This window comes from Ambystoma mexicanum, chromosome 2q, assembly GCF_040938575.1.
Source record: "Ambystoma mexicanum isolate Mex_15411 chromosome 2q, UKY_AmexF1_1, whole genome shotgun sequence".
NCBI lineage: Eukaryota > Metazoa > Chordata > Amphibia > Caudata > Ambystomatidae > Ambystoma > Ambystoma mexicanum.
In genome coordinates this window covers 36,325,596-36,343,468 of record NC_090924.1, presented here as the reverse complement: position 1 = coordinate 36,343,468, position 17,873 = coordinate 36,325,596, and positions in this window count along the sequence as shown.

Here is a 17,873-nt window from a genome sequence, read left to right as displayed (position 1 = left end):
AACCCAGACATGGGGGAAAGACATGTGGGGGTGTCATTTATGAGATTGAAAGAAGGTGAGTACGAAGTGATAGTGCAGCAACGCCTGCAATACCATTACTCAGCCCAAGCAGCAAAGCTTATAGCACTCATTGAAGCATTACGTTCAGTGAAAGGGTGTGCAGTCACTATTTACACAGACTTAGCTTACATGACCACTACAGTACATGGCGGGTTAGCAAGGTGGGGTCGGAGAGGGTTCCACAGAGCAGATGGGTCACCTGTACAACATGCAGAGCTCCTGAAGCAACTAATTGAAGCATTAAAAGAACCCATCATGGTAGTCATAGGTAGCCATAGTCAAGTGCCAGGCCGATACGTCTAATACAGACATTATCTCTTTGGGAAACGCAGCAGCGGACGCTGCCACCAAGGAAGCTTCCTATTTAGCAAAAGAGCGAACAGGTACCTAATACACCAACGTGTAGAGGAAGATCTCCCAGACGGCTACAACACCATGCCTGTGTCACAAATACTAGAGCTACAAGAACGGGAGAGTGAGGAAGAAAAAGAGGTGTGGGAAAACAGGGGATGTAGCCAATCGGCAACAGATCTCTTGTGGCATCAGAATAACACCAAGATGGTGGTTATGCCACTCAAACTCTTGGAGATAGCATTCCAACAACTACACTTCACAGTCCACAATGCTAAACAGCACATTGCAGCAGAAATCCAAGAGGACTGGTTTACGCCAGGCCTTCAGGAACATATATCTAAGATGGCAATGGAATGCACGACATGTCAAATATATAATTCAGGAATGACCCTAGGGACACTGCGAGGAACAATACCCAAACCAGTGGGGCCCTTCAGAGAATGCATATTGATTATGCAGATATGGGAGAGAGGTGTAATGGTGCACGATACATGATAGTGGTCGTTTGTCCATTCTCCAGATGGGTTGAAGCAGGGCCATGTGCACGACCTGATGCCAAATGCCCTGCAAAGTTCTTAGTGAGGGAAGTATTACCGCGCTGGGGAATTTGCGATGTGATTCACTCGGATAATGGCACACATTTTGTTAATGAACTTTTTAAAGAAGTAACAGCTCTGTTAGGAATCAAGCATAAACTGTGCTCGATTTATCATCCGCAAAGCAATGGCGTGGTTGAAAAGATTAACGGCCTTCTGAAGGGTAGGCTGTCAAAATTGTGTTTCTCCCTCAAAAAGAACTGGGTGCATTGTCTGCCTCTGGCCTTGTTCGAGCTGAGAAATCAGCCTAGCAAGGACCACCATTTGTCACCGCACGAGATCGTGATGGGAAGACGCATGCACACAGCACACTCCCCGCTCCACAGACATTCAGATGCGCACAAAAGCTCCACGATCCTAGGAGAAGAATTTAATGAATATCTGACAAAACTCACCAGAGCAGCCCACATGATTTCAAGGCAGCTTGCACCACATTTACTCGAGAAGAAGGGAATGAGGCAGTAAACATTTGTTGAGGAAAACCCACAAGGGCAGTTAATACCAGGAGACATGATTTATGTATGAAGTTTCATACTGAGGTGGAAAACCCTAAGATTTCAAGGCCCTTATGAGGTGATATTTTGCACACCGACTGCGGTGAAGGTAAAGGGCTTGAGATATTGGACACATTTGACCGACGTACGTAAAGCATATGACAGTGTCAGAGAGGAACGAGAAGAAGAAGCACAGACAACAGCAGAGATCTCACAGTAAAGAGAAAAGAGAAAAGTAAAACGATCAATATTAAACATGGGTACAGAGTAAAAGAATGATAGCAAGAAAATGTACATGGACGAAAATTGTTTCTGTGCCAAATGAAAAATAAAAATGAAAATGTAAATAAGGTTCAATTGCAATTATAAAATCTCTCTCTCTTTCTCTATATATATATATATATATATATATATATATATATATATATATATATATATATATATATATATATATATATATCATGCCCTGCACTCCTTTACCTGTCTTTTACTATAAAATAAAATGAAGATTTCAACTGTTTAAGTATGCTTAATGCACTTTTATGTATAGGAGTAACCATGGAAACGAACGGGTATCCCACAACGAATAACAGTAGGGCAGTTAGAAATGTAAATAATGAATTTGACTTACGTAGATATTCGTATTAATGTGGCCTGTTTGTGTGTGCTGTTTTATTCTTTGCAATGATGTTTGGACTTATTACTTATTGGTTGATTTCGTTCATCTCTATCGAGATGAATGAGGGGGGAGGGAATGGAACTAACATGGGAAATGGAACCAAGATGGTCAAAGAGGGTGATTACTTAATATGGAATGGATTCCAGCTTGTATGGGGCTATGGTACAGTCGCGCCCAATGCACAGCCCTCAAATAACATCAACAGCAGCCCGAGTATAAATCCAACTCCACTCTCAAATGTCTCAGAATATAATGTTTATAGTCTAAACGATCGTAACCCTTCTGTCATATCATGGTTGTATGATACTACTGCCACACTGCCTTTCCTCTACTTCCCCCAGAAGCTCATGGTATCCCAAGCTCTGGTTCTCTCTAGGTTGGACCCTTGTAACAGCCTCTTTCTAAATCTTCCTGCCTCTACTCTCCACCCTATGCAACTAATCCAGAATAGGACTGCAAGACGTGTCCTTGACCTCAAGCCCTGGGATCATATCTCTCCAGCTCTGAAATCTCTCCATTGACTCCCAGTGGATGCACTGATTCAAAACCCTCTGCATTGTCCACAAGGCTTTCTTGGGCCTGGGTCTAAAATACCTTCAGATGTCCCACTTCAAATATCTCCACTCTCGAGCTCTCGCTCCTCTAACTCTAACTCCCTCACCATCAGTCGTTTTCCAAAGAAACGAGCCGGTGGTAGATCTCTGTCTTTGGCTGGGGCCTCCCTCTGGGACAGCCTCCCTACCACTCTAAAACTTGAGGAGAACCATCTCCGGTTCTGGAAGCACCTCAAGACCTTCCTCTTTTCTTCCGCCTTCGCTCCCCCTCTACCCTTCTGATCTGTTCTTTCTTGGCACCGTGCACCTGGCCACCCTCTGTCCTCTGGGCTGATGAACTCGCTTACCCTGCCCCCCTCCTGCACTGCCTCCCGTCACCCCTTGCACTGGGGTCTGTATCTGCACCCATACAGCCCCCCCCTGTTTATTCCTGCACTATCAGACCTACCATGTCTGCTGCCTTAAACCTAGCGCTTGCAAATTGCTGGCTGCACTAACACTGTTTTTTGCCTAATTTATTTATTTATCTGTTTCTCCTTTGCTTTGCACTTTCCACTTCTTCCTCCTTCCATGCACTTTTCCTCTCCCCTCTCTCCCATGCACTTGCGCGTTCTCAATGTCACTGGGCTTAGTAAGATCGCTGTTTTGTTCTCCCCTGTCCCCCTCCCTTGCCTTGTCGAGCTCTGAAACACTTGTGTACGAGCGCGATAGAAATAAAATATCAATATCAATGATGCATCTTGTTATTACTATTTCTATCACCATCATCTTTGCACTACCAGGAACCGCTTACCGCTTTTGTACAGCATCAGACCCCTAACTGGCAGACACAGAAGATCAGCATAGAGAATACGATGATAGGGATGATAGGGATCAGCATTTTTATTAATGTGCCAAGCCACAAGGGCACCCAGTTGAATGCCATACTAAACCAATCAGTGTCATGAACTCCTCTTTCTTTTCAAATTTTTACACCAAGTTCATGCACTGCTGCAATCACGTGTGATCTTGTCCCATTGTCAGCATAAGAAGACGGTATGAATGTGTAACATGAACTTCCGATTTTCTTGCAAACACTGCCCTCTATTGCTGTGAGGATGTCCAACACATAACGGTTCTGCTTCATCATGACTCAAAGTGCTCTGAGTTATAATTTGATGACGTTGAAGCCTTCCTCCATGTGGTTCGCCATCTGGATCAGCTGCCATCTTATTATTTGCAGCCATTTTGCATTTGCTCTTGTCTGGAAACTGGGCACAAGTGTTGCAAAAAATGTCTCTTCTAAATTGAAAAATGTGTATTTGTCTGGGATTTGTGCAAAGATGTCAGATGATTCTTGAGACAGGTAGTTTGATGCTTGCTTCCTTCGGGACACCTGATCTTGTTGCCCTTCTTCCGACTGTATGTAAAAGATGAGAGGTGATGCTTCAGTTGGCAGTGATGTCAGTTGCTGCCCTGTTGACATCACTCCCCTGTTAACACGCTCTTCCACTATTACCAGCAGTGCGGAATGCAGCGTTGTCTTAGCATAGTAGCCCATCTAGGATGGTGAGAGGTGAAAGTATGCCTGTTTGCCGCACACCCAGTAGTAGTCCATTAGTGGAACAGTGCCTTTTCATAGATTCAAAATGATGAGGGTTTTGTTGCAACGTGTGTTAGAACCCCTTGGCACTTTTCCTTTCCCAGAGAAATGAAGTTTGTAATTCTTTTTTTGCTGAACCTTGATCTGTTTTTTCAAGAGTGGGGATCCATGTGAGTTTTGTGATATGCTCAGTCCATATTTGCGCTCATGTGTTTCCCATCCATTCTACTCTTTCATCCGACAGCTTTGGACATGAATGTTGAGTCTCACTATTTATTTTCTGCAAATGTTGTTCCCTCCATAGCCAGGAATGGTTCTTTGAAACATTTTGCACCTTGTGATCCCTTTTTGCAAATCTTCTCATCTGGGGGAAGGGGCTTAATTCTTACTTGTGTGCCTGGAAGGTGCTCTTTATCCTACATATTGTAAGATGAAGGAGGCATTGTGCTTCTACTAAAGGGGCCTCTTGGGGTACTAGGACCTTGGCCTTCCCAGACGCATGTGGTATCAAGGAACACACATAGCTAATACCATTGTTTGGCTGTCTCCCTGAGTTACTCATATCCAAGTACTCATATCCTCTACTTTGTCTAACCCCACCCCATGATAGGCATCATACTTGTACTGACGTGTCTGCCTTTTCCTTCTACTGTTACACAAGAGAGATTGCCATTTCCCTATTGACCTTTTAATAATAATAATAATAATAATAATAATAATAATAATAATAATTTATTATTTATATAGCGTTCCAAACCCTCAGGTATCTGAGCGCTGCTTATTATTACCCACGGTGTGTGGTGCTCACAATCTATCTGTGGTGCATAATGATTTCGGTACATTCATGGGTTTCAAACGGTACATTGAAAAAATACCAGCTTTTATGTTTACATCAGTGTCCGTATTTGACTGCCAGTATGCCGTAGTGTGGGATATAGGTATTATATGAGGGACTGTAGTGGGGGACATAGTATATATTTCATTATGCCTTGAGGCAAACATTATGCTAGGTTGTGAGGTAGCTTGCACAACTCTAAACATGGTAGGGGGTGTCAACATGGCATTTTCTGTGTCAGATACATTTTTAGTTTCATTATTTACACATATTCCGGGCTCTGGGGTCACTCTCGTCATATTTTTGTGCATAATTGTAAGGTTCAACAGTGTTTTGTTATCCCATGATAGTATTACCCCCTCCCCTCCTTCTTTTATATGGGCCACCCAGATAAATGATGCTCCCCAATATAATGCTAAAACAATCATTACTATTGAAACACAATTGCAACAAAATTAACACTGCAATCATAACTATATCCTGCAGTAGCACTAATCTTATTCCTAATGCTTTCTAACTTATCATTTTTGTCATTTAGTGGTGTGAGCTCCAACATCGTTGCACCTAAAATAAAAGGATAAAACGGGGCGGGCATTAATAAAGTTTTTAGACCTGACTAGACATAAAGGTGAAAAGAGGAACATGAGATGCATGAGAAGTGAGAGAGAATGAGATATAAAGAGACTCTTCATATTTAAATAGGTTGCCTATTTCATATACCCACGAATCTTTTCAATGTACTGCAGCATGTCTCTCATTGTTATTCAGTGTTTCTGATGCTACACTGTTGTGTGCCTTTCTGACATCCGAGAGGTGGATCTAGTACCTTAATCCCTTTACTTTTACAGCCTAGGGGGTACAATTAAAGAACCTGGTAGGGTCCATGCAATCTCGGTGAGTTCCATTTCTGCACAAAACTCTGTATGTACACTAGCTCTCTTGGCATTAGTGGTTGAGCTGGGCTGTCGGATAATGCAGTTGTTGTATCTGTCTCATTGTTCCTTGTGAAGGGAGGGGCAATTTGTTTTGCAATGCATCTTACTGCAGTGTGAGCTGTGTCAAGTATTCTTTAAATTCCTCTCTGTTACTGTTCTATGCGCATCAGATGCTCTTCTCACTGATTACAAGGGCGTTTGCATGCATCTGCCAGTTACTATCTTGTGGGGGGACAGGTGGTGGTCCATGCTGGTCAGGTTGTTGAGCTGGAAAAGAGCCAAAGGAAGGCAATATACCCAATTATTTTTTAGGGAGTGACATAGTTTAGATAATCTACTTTTAAGGAGGCCGTTGATTTTCCCGACAATTCTATTAGCTTGTGGGTGGTAAATCCAGCGAATTTTGTGTTTTATGCCAGCAACAATGTCACCTCTCTGAACAGGTCGTTTACGAAGTGTGTTTCATTTTCAGATCGTATGACATCACATATGCCCCAACGATGGAACACCTCTCTTACTAGGAATTCAGCAGCAGACGTTGCGTCCGGGTGGGCACAAGGTCCCGCTTCCACCCATCTTGAGAAGGGACAAATCACTATAATCAGGTATCTGGCACTGTTACCTCTCTCTCCCATGTCTGCATAATCAATGTGCAGCTCACGGAATGGGCCTTCAGGGCAGGGCAATGTTCCTCTCAGTGTTCTCATAGTCATTCCTGAATTGAATACTTGACATGTCGTACACTCAATCACCATCTTGTTAAGGCACTCTTGTAGATTTGCAATAAACCAATCTTCCTGGAGATCGGCTGCTATATGCTGCTTTGAAGTATGTGCTAGGAAGTGCAATTGTTTGAACGTCACATACAATATTTCTACAGGCATAACAACTGTCTCTATCATGTCCTGTCTCCACAGTACATCAGTGGGTGACTGTGTGCATCCTCTTTGGTCCATACCTCCTACTCATCTGGTGGGGTTCTCTTCTGTAATTCGATTATCTGTGCAATGGGTAGTGCATTGTAACTGTCTGCTTTTTCTCTTCTTGTTTGCTGAATAATATGCATTCAGTACTCATGTGCACAGGGAAATAAGCTGCCTCTTTGGCTGCTGTGTCAGCTGCTGCATTTCCTAAAGATATTATGTCACCATTATGTGTATGGGCCTGATATTTTACTAGGGCCACTATAGAGGGCTCTGTGAGGGCTTCAATAATGTATTTAATAACCCTGCATGTTGCACTTGGGACCCATCGGCTCTTCTGAACCCCCTCCTTCTCTATCTGGACAGACCTGTATGTACCATAGTGGTAATGTATGCTGAATCAGAATATATTGTTACTGCACATCCTTTCACTGCATGGAGTGCCTCAATAGTGCATGGGCATGTGTTTCTTTACTAATACCTCATAGTCCCCATCTTCCAGTCTTACTACTGCTGCATCCACATGCTTTTCACCTTTTTTTGGGCAAATGGATGCAGATCCATCTATGAACAACACCTCCTCTTCCTGTAGTGTGTTGTCGCTTACTTTACGAATATCATCTCCCTCCCCCTCATAAGTAGCACAGTCATGCTCTTGCATTTCCTGCACAATGCATTGCTCTGCGAGGAATGCGTCCAGATTTACTGATTTACAACATACCACATGAATATTTGGGCTGAGGAGTATTATCTCATAGGCTCATGCTCTTTGTGTGGTGAGAGTGGATTTTGATCTTTCCAGGATGGCAAACAGCGAGTGTTCGACGGATAGCATTACTGAGCACCCCATGACAATTGTTGAGCTCTTTTCAATAGCAAAGGTGGCAGCTCAGAGGGCCTGTTCAAAAGTGATGTGACTCTGCTTTACCAAATCGAGTGGGCCACTGTAATATGACAGTGGTTTGTGGCCCATGGAGGTTTTCTGTGTCAACACGGCTGTCATTAGGGTCTCATTGGAGTGCAAGAACAGGTAAAATTCCTGCTCGTAATCAGGTGTGGCTAGAATTGGGGCTGTTCTAATCAATTCCTTCAAACTGTTGAATGCTGCCTGCATTTCGCTGTACACATGATATGTGTCTTGCCTTTCTGTGCTTCTTTTAGACCCTGCAAGAGGGGCCTTGTTTAGGTGGCATAATCTAGTTTCCATGTCCTACAGTAATTGCAAATTCCGAGAAACATCTGCATATCCTTTATCGTGTGGGGTCTGGCTCTGGTGCCTGCTGTTGCTGCCCTGTCGGGTATTATTCTCTTTCCATCATTCTAAATCAATTGGCCCAAGCACAGGACCTCAGTCAGACAGTACTGTAGATTTTTCTTATCCACTGTGTACCCTTTTTGGGACTGAGGGACAATAATGGAATCCCTTCGACAACTCTCTTCCCTCTTGCTGCATACTAGGAGGTTGTCTACGTATTGAATAATTGTGCTTGGTACTTGAATATTTCTGAGATATTTGTACAATATTCTGTTGAATATGCTGTGGCTCTCACAGTACCCTTGGGGCAGTCGGTGGTGTTCATGTCTCCTTCTGCCCAATGTGAATGCTGTGAGATACTGCAAGTCTGGGTCGAGTGGTACTGGGAAGAATGCATTCTTCAAATCAACCACAGTAAAATGTGTGGGCTGTTTTGGTATGTTGCAAAAAATGGATGCAGGATTTGGAACAAGAGGTAACTCCTTCTGGACAATATCGTTAAGTGGTCGGAGGTCCTGTATCATATGCCACAACCTCCCTGTGGCTTTTTTGATAGAGTACACAGCTGTATTGCATGGGGAGATAGAGGGGACAATTATTCCTTGATGAAGGAGCGTATCTAGTGTCTCCTGAATCCCTTCCTCCACCTCTCTGGACAGTAGTATTGCTCCTGGCTTCAGAGTAATCTTCACTGGGGTAAATTCTCTCAATAGATCCACATCATGAGGATTTGTGGTCCACAAATGAGGGGGCACTTTTTGCATAATTGTGTCATAAAAAGATGGTGGAGCAGTAACGACAGCCATGAGGGGCTTGGTACCTTCCTGTACTGTACCATCACTTCACATGGGATACTTATTTCCAAAATAATTTCCCAGTCTTGATTGTCATCAGTGAACAGTTCTTCATCACTTAACTCACGTAATGGTATGTTTGTGTCAATGCACAACATTGTGTGGCATTCACATTCATGTATGTCCATCCCTATTGCCACTATTCTTTTCACAGATACTTGCACTCTTTTTAGCTCTAAAGACAATATTGTACCAGCAACGATTTTGGGGGTAGCTACCAGGCGGAATACAAAATCAGAGGGCACTCTCCATTGTTTCCTAGTGAGCTTGGGTACTGCTCTAGCCAAGACCCTGATCCCTTACACGAACATGTTGGGACTTACTGGTACCCCCTAACCTTTAGTTCATTGGCTAATGTATGTATCACCAGCATTGCTCTGAGGGGGCACATACCTGGGGTGGAACCAACAATCCTGTGATCGGAGAATGTTTAATTTGCTGAGCAAATCTCATCCCAGTAAATTAACAGGGGAACTTTCATAATAAAGTAGGGGTGCCTGCACTGTTGTTCCCCCTATCTTGACATCCAAATCTTCTGTAAGAGGAACCATTACTACAGCCCCAGAGAACCCTTGTGTTTCGAGATTTTTGCCAGATAATGGAAAATCATCTTCACATATACATGATTTCTCCGCCCCTGAGTCCACCATAAAGATAAACTGTTTGTTCCCTATCTCTGCCGCCACCAGTGGTTCCTCAAATGGATGCAAGGTAGTGGATAGGACTGGACATGCAAGTGTTCTCTGTGGGCTCTCCTAGTTGGGGTGGGTGACTGTCCCCAGGCACGAGAACATATTTTCACTGAGCACATATGCCCCTTGATTTGGTGCCGGTGTGCCATTTGGGGTGGTGGCAAAGGGATTGTTGTACCATTGGGCCATCTGGTTGGGCCAGTTTTGCTCTGATTGCATAGTGTGTGAGGGGTGATTTAGTGTATTATAACTAGGTTGTGGAGGGGATTGCTGTTGATACTGTTGATTCTGCTCGTACACCCCCAGTGGCAGTCTGTGTGGGCTCCCAGGATGTGGGTGTCCACAGTGGGGTTGATTGTAATAAGGTTGGTTGTACTGATAGTTCCCTCCATGCCTGTTGCTGCACTCTCTTGAAAAGGGACCACACCTCCTGCATGACCAGCATTGCCCTGGGTTCCCTCCTCTGGGCCCTTGTCCCCCAAGGCCTCCTCCCCTCTGTCCCCGAAACCCACTTTGTCCTATTGATGTTCCTCCATGACACTGGGGTCCCTTGCGTGGTTGTTCTCCACTCCACTACTCCTTCACATTTTCTGTCCATACTTCTTCTGCATATCTCCTCTGAATTGTTTCTTCCTCCCTCTCTTTTATCCTCCTACAACGGTGAAATATAATGATCTGAATCTCAGGCCAGCCTTTAGCTTCTATCCCAGCTATCTTGTCAAGGGCCTTCTGTACTTTCTTTGGGAGACCTTGCTTAATGATGAAGTAAAATAGGGTGGTAGACTGGTCCCACACAGTGCCTTTCTCGGTGCGCCACATCTACTGCACCCAAAGAATGAACTGCGCAGCATCTTCCTCATACCCCATAGTGCACTGCATTATGGAATGTAAATTGCGGGTATTGGGAAGGTCCTCCGCAGGACATCCCATACCTGCGCTCGAACATTATTGAATGATGCCCCATCATGAGTGTTGTTACTTACTGTCATACCTAGGAAACCTGCTTTCACCCAAACAGTGTCCGCTTAATATCCTACTATAGACACCAAGAGACTTTTAATCACTTCTATCTCCAGGGGGACACCTGCAGTATTTTTTATCAAAAGCGTAAATCAATTTTTCCGCGCCCGCCATGAGTGGGGGTAGGGACTTGAAAGGGTTGTTTTTATCCATCTGCACCCAGGGCACATAGCGGGGCTGCCCCGCTCCCTTATGAATATGGGGCATCTGTAGTTTTGATTTTACCTTCCTGCTTTTCACCTTTGTTCCTTTCTTTTTTGATAACACCATCCTCCCCATTCTGTTTCTGAACCTCCCCTCCCATACCTCTTCTACCCTCGGGGTGGACACCTGCACCTGCATTATCCTTTGCATGGCACCTTCTTCTGATTCATCAAAAACACTCCAGTACTCTTCATACCTCACAAATCCCCAGTGTCCTATCCCAAACTATCAATTTCCCTTCCCACTCTACTCGTACTGCTCGAATGGGCACACTCTCAATCCTAAAGAGGAAGTCTTCCGAATTCCATTCAACTTCAAGTATGGGAAAGGTGCCTTTCAGGGGTTGGGGCCCTCAGTCAGATATTCGTGCTGCTCCGCATATTGCTCTTAATGGGGCCAGTTCGGTACGGGTTTTAGTTAATGCTGCCTCAAGATCTTGAGTACTTACTTCAGTGTGAGTGGGGTTGGTAGTAGATGGGTCGTATGGAGGGAGTGGGGCCACACCTGGGGTAACAGAAGTGCTGTCCTCCGAACATATGTTGGATTGGTGTAACCTTGCGCTGGCCTTGTGAGTAATGGGTATATTTTCTTGAATTCCTGCTCTCACGTCTACGTATTTCTCCCTTCTCCCAATACCATTGTCTGTGTTTCCAGCCCTTTTCCCTTTTAGTTGTGGTAGCAGTTTCCTCAAATATTCTCCACATATCTAACACTTGCCTTCTGTTTTGAAGCTGCTTTCATTTATATTTTTCTGGCGAGTACGTTGTCAGGTGTTCTAATGTTCCCTTATCAAAAGACCCATCCTGTAAAGCATGCAATAGTCCCTCCCCCTTTGTTTCAGTAACCACTGATTATAGTATTTTTTTAATTTGCTCACTATACAGGGGGAGATGCTTACAAATATGGATCAGTGGGGTATCCATCCCCAAGGCCACATGCCTTTTGCTTGTGCTGTATTGTTCCCCCAACACTTCTAGGACCCTTGCTTCCCCTGCTCTTCTGTCCGGGCCCCCGTCTCAGATCAATCACAAATACGTTATATTATCTATCTCTTCTGTCAATCTAAAATGCATAATTACATACAAAGAGACCAACAAAAACAGACCAAAAACAAAGAACAAAAATATACACCCTACCCCTTTCTTTAGAGCAATATTCACTTCATCACTTACTCATCATTCACATCATGTCTGCCCCTCCTGGGCCTTCCTCCACACATATAAAAACACTGAAAACAATAAGCTAAAATAACAAGCTAAAACAACAACCGCTACTTATTCCTAAGCTCTTTAATCATATGAGGCCCCTACTTTTATCTCCTTGTTTATTCTCCTCTCTGGTTGGGACAGTGCACTGCGCCACCACCTTCCACCCCCTTTCGGAGCTATGTTCTCGTATCTCCTATTTATTCTCTTCTTAGTGCTCTTCTAAAAAACTAATGGCCATAAAAAAGAAAAAGTGCTTCACTTCAAATAATCACACACTTCTTTCACACTCAAACATACAGCTCTATATTCCCCACATCCCAACATTTGTTTTGCCTTGCAATTTATACTCACATGCCCGTGTTCTTCCAAGAGCCTCTGTTGGCAGTCTATCCACAATGTCTGGGCCTCCCCCTGGGGCCACACCCAGCTCAGGCGAGCAGCAGGGTATTCGCAAAGCCGGAGCCAACAACAAAATGTTTCTTCTGCATATGCGTTTTTGGCGACTGGTCAGCCATAGGTGAGGGCGGCCTTGCCGGAGAAGTCCTGGATCTTAACGCAGGTCTGGGGGGACTCGAGGAAATCATGCTAAGGTGTCACCAAATGAAGGTGGGCACCCAAACACGTGCCTCACAATATGCAAAAGTAAAGATAACACACCCTGTCAGGGAATGATACCAAGAGATAAGTTGCAAGGATAACAAACCTTATATAAAATAAAGAATGCAAGCAAAGAACTCTGCTGCACGAGAGCACTCTTCTGAAAATTACACAGGCAGCACATTATAAATTACAATCACATCACAAATTGCATCATTCTGTATGGTACAAAATCATGGTGTGGATTGGTGTGCCTGTATGGCACAGCCTGCTCTATAGGGGATGCTAGGCTGCAATTGGCCACTGCTTCCCAGTCAATCTGGTTGCACGTGGGTCATCTGGGCTCATCTCCGGGGTGGAGGTCAGGGCAAATGTAACACAAGCCTAACTGTTTAAGGAATTGATAATGTAAGAATAATGGCAAACATAAAATCCTGCTACTTTTTTTGATTTATTTTTTTAAAGGAACTTGGGGTGGTCACCCTGAGTTACCTGGTGGAACCCAGATGTGGACCCCTGCTCACTGTGCACAGAGAGGCACAGCTCCACACCACTGATGAGGCCCAACAAGGCTGAAACACGTGTATGTGGTTGCTGTTGGTGCTCTTGTTCAGAAGGGAATTGCCATAGCATTTTGGTGCTGGACTGCCCATATGGGCGGGACAAATACTGATATGCAAATGGATATTTCCTATCTGTGAAAGGTATAGTGAGCAAAAAGCGATGGCTGCGGACTCTCAAAGTGGGAAAAAACACACAACAGGTTATCATGCCATGTTCTTTCTGGAGAGGGGTGCCTGCTACCTTTTTTGAACAATTCCAACCAGTCGTTTTCGCTGTGCGCTCTGGCAAAAATTGCATTTTTTTGTCTATGGGAATAAGAATGGGAACTAGGCCAAAAGTTAACATTTTAATAAAAAAAATTTTTTCAACTTGAATTTTATTGGGTTTTTACATCAAAAGTGAACAGTCAGGTGAATACATAACTGAGCAAACTTGGTTATATCACAAGATCATCGCGATCCACTTCAATAACAAACGGCTAGTAACATACATGTGCACTCTCGATAGATTTATAGTACAAACCCCCCCCCCCCATATCCATTCTTTGACGACTTCCGGGTGTCGGCGTTAGATGAAATTGTCTTAAGTGGCGGTGTGACATTGATCTCTGTCGGTTTCATAGGTTCTATGTGAAGGTTGTGACAGGGATGGCTATTAGGCAGTACGTGGATCACTATTCGTTTTCCGGGTATGGGCCGTTGAATGGCGTTATGGCTAGAGCTGTGAGTCGGTAACGGCTGTACTTGTCATATATTGTTCTGTGAAGTCCATCCAGGCTTCCTCTTGTCGAGCGGCCTTGTCATGGAGGGCCACGGTTATTTTCTCCATTGTGTATATGTTCATGGCGATTTGCAGCCAGTCCTTTTTGTCAGGTAGGCGCAGGGACTTCCATTTGAAGACTAGGGCAGCTCTTGCCACCAACAGGAGGGGGGATAGCAACCCTTTTACGTGTACCACTCTCAATTCTTCTTCTTCAAGGCCAAATAAGATCAGGAGAGGGGATAGGACTCTTTCTATGCCATCTAATTGTTTAATCCATCCCAGGACCTCTTGCCAATAGATGCGTACCTTGGGACACTTCCATCACATGTGCCAGTAATCAGCGTCCATGTCGCAGTGTCTCCAGAATTTTGGGCTAGATTTTTGGAACATTTTCGAGAGTCTGCAAGGATCATACTGCCATCGATGGAGCAGTTTCAGAGCATGTTATTTGAACTGTGTGGCGATTGATACTTTAGCTGGTGTTTCGCAGATTTTGTCCCAGGTGTGTTGTTCAAATTCTCTATTAAAGTCCTTTTCCCATCGCTCTTTGAGGTGAAGACTTGGAGTTTGGTCTTTGGTGATCAGGGCCTTGTACATGCGTTTTATTAAACCTTTCAATGAGTTGGCTGTGTCCAGTATCGATCCGAACGGTGTCAGCTCTCGCCATGTGGTTTCCTTCCATTCCTTCCTTGACATGACCCCTTTTAATCGTAGTTACAAAAAGATTGGAATTGGATGGATTTGAAGGGCCTCCTCTAGTTCCGAGATCGAGATGAAGTTCCCGTTTCTCCACAGTTGGCCTACTCTCTCCAGTCCGGCATCAAACCAGGCCTGGTATCTGGCGTGTTTGGGGATTTCTTCTCGGATCCTGGGGGACCAGAGATGACTTAGTGGAGAAGGCCATGTCGTGATTCCGGTCATCCCTTTCCCCTTCCTCCAGATGTTCCACATGGTGCCCAGTATTGGGTGGTCACGTAAGCGTTTTGTGAGTTTTGCTCCTGGGACCCATAGCCACTCCGCAAGAGTAACATGGAGCAGGATGTCATTATCTAGTTGGACCCATTGGAGGTCCTTTCTATTGCGCAGGTGTGGGATCAGGATCCTGAGTTGGGTAGCCTGGTAATACCGTTCAATGTCCGGGAGGCCCACTCCGCCCATCTCCTTTGGGAGTATCAGGATATCATATGGTATCCAGGGTTTCTTTCCGTCCCACAGGAATTCCAATATGGCCTTCTTGGTCTGTTTGAAGAAGTGGTCCGGGATTGTGATGGGGAGGACCTGGAAGGGATATAGGAAGTGTGGGAGGGTCACCATCTTGATTGTGTTCAAGCGCCCTATCCAGGAAATTGTGAGGGTTTTCCATTTCGCGAGATCTGTTTTGAGAGCACTTAGAAGCTGCGGGAAGTTTGCCTCATAGAGTTGACAATCAGGCCAAGGTGTTCGGGGTCATGTAGCAGCTCCGGGGATGGGTCATGGAGCGGGAATACAGTGGATTTGGATCTATTTATCTAAAAACCGGAGAGTATCCCATATTCTTCAATGAGGCGTATCGCCCTTGGGATTGACGAGAGTGGGTTTACCACGTGAAGCAAGATGTCGTCTGCATACAGGGCCATTTTGTATTCTCTGCCATTCACCTGCATTCCTTCAACGGTGTCCGCTCGGAGGGCTCGGACCAGGGGTTCTAGTGAGAGCGCAAAGAGAATCGCAGAAAGGGGATAGCCTTGTCTCGTTCCTCTCCTAAGGGGAAACCAGCGGGAGTACTGGGCGTTCACCTCTACAGCGGCTCTTGGGGCTGTATAGACTGCCTTGATTGTTTGTCGAAGAATGGGTCCCAGGCCTATTTCTTTCAGCGTGGCCTCTAAGAAGTGCCATTCGACTCTGTCGAACGCTTTTTCCGCATCGATCGAAAACAGTGCTGGTGTGTTTGGCAGGTTTCTGGCCTCGTGTATGAGGTGGAGGGTCTTGTGGGTGGAGTCTGCGCCTTGTCTACCTAGGATGAAGCCTACTTGGTTGTTGTGAATTATTGTGGGCACGTGTGCCTCGAGCCTCGCGGTGAGAACCCTTGTGTAAATCTTGGCAACGATATTCAGGAGCGATATCGGGCGGTAGGAGGCACATTGCTTGGGGTCCTTTCCTTCTTTGGGGATCACCGTTATTAGGGCTTCAGAAAAGGAGTCGAGTGCCACACCAGTGCTGAGGATATTGTTAAAGAGGACCACCATGAACGGGAGGAGTGCATTCTGGAAAGTTTTGTAAAACCCTACGGTGTATCCATCGTTCCCCGGTGCTTTCCCCATTGGAAGTCTTTTAATTGTGTCTGTAATTTCTTCTCCCGTGATAGGGGTTTCCATGGCTTGTGTTGTTTCTGATGTGAGGGTCGGCATGGCTACTTTGGTCAGATAGTCTGTTATCGCCTCTGGGTGCGGTGTGTCTTGTCAAGTGTATAGTCTCTCATAAAAATTGGCGAAGGATTCGGGGATATTGGGGGGACGATGGTCTGGGGTACATCTGTATCGTGGACCGTTGGAAGCCATCGTTCACAGTGTTGGCCTCAGAGCCTTGCACCGAGTAACGCACCTGCTTTGTTCCCATGCTCGTAGTGTGTTTGCTTCAGGCATTGAAGCTTGTGAATAATGCTATTTGTTTCCAGCTGCCATAGTTCTTCTCTTTTGGCGTTAGCTTGTTCGATCTTCTGTGGTCTTTCGGTGTCCGCCTATTGAGCTGAAAGATCAAGTTGGGCGATTTAATTTCGCAATTTGTTTTCTATAATCAGGCGTTCTCGTTTTTTCGCTGCTCCCTCCCTAATGAGATGTCCCCTCCATGTGGCCTTACCCGCCTCCCATACTATGTTGATGGGCGTTTCGCCTACGTTGTTTTGCTCGAAGTATTGAGTAATGTCCAACTCCAGCTGCTCCCTTGAAAAGTGTTTTGTTGCACCGCCATTTGGAACTCCGCCTAGGGAGAGAGATCTGATCTATAGTGACAATCACCATGTCATGGTCCGACCAAGTAATGGGCGATATGGTAGCTGCCGTCATTGCTGAGGCAATTGCTGCGGTTATGTAAACATAGTCAATTCTAAATAACGTAGCGTTTGGCGTGGAGTAGAAGGTGAAGGCTGTTCGGGTTGGATTCATGCATCTCCAGGCATCCGTGAGATTGTAGGTGTCCATCATATCTACAATCCGGGAGTGTCCGGTGCCCTGTGAAGGGGTTGTGAATGGGGTGCCTGCTTGTCTATCCAAATGCGGGTCCATCCACGTGTTGAGGTCACCTCCTGTTATTACTTCTCACTCTGCCTCGTTCATGACCTTGGGGATTGCTTGTTGAAGGAACCGGGACTGTCCGGTATTGGGCGCGTATATAGACGCGAGTGTGATGATGGTGTCCTGTATCTTGCCAACTAATACCAGCGTCCTACCCCTCACATCTGACCAGGACCTCAAGAGCTCAAATCGGATTGATTTACTGACGAGAACACCCACCCCGGCTTTTTTAAGCGGGCCGGAGCCCCAATGTTCAGTGCCCCATTTGGGGTAGAGTACCCTCCTCTCCTCTCCTTTACTATATCGAGTTTCTTGCAGAAAGAGTATATCTAGATTGGCCCTCTTGAATTCTCGGGAAATGAGTGATCTTTTGGTAGGGGAATTTAGCCCCTTAACATTTAGCGTGCCAATTCTGAGTGTGCCATGCCTGTCACCT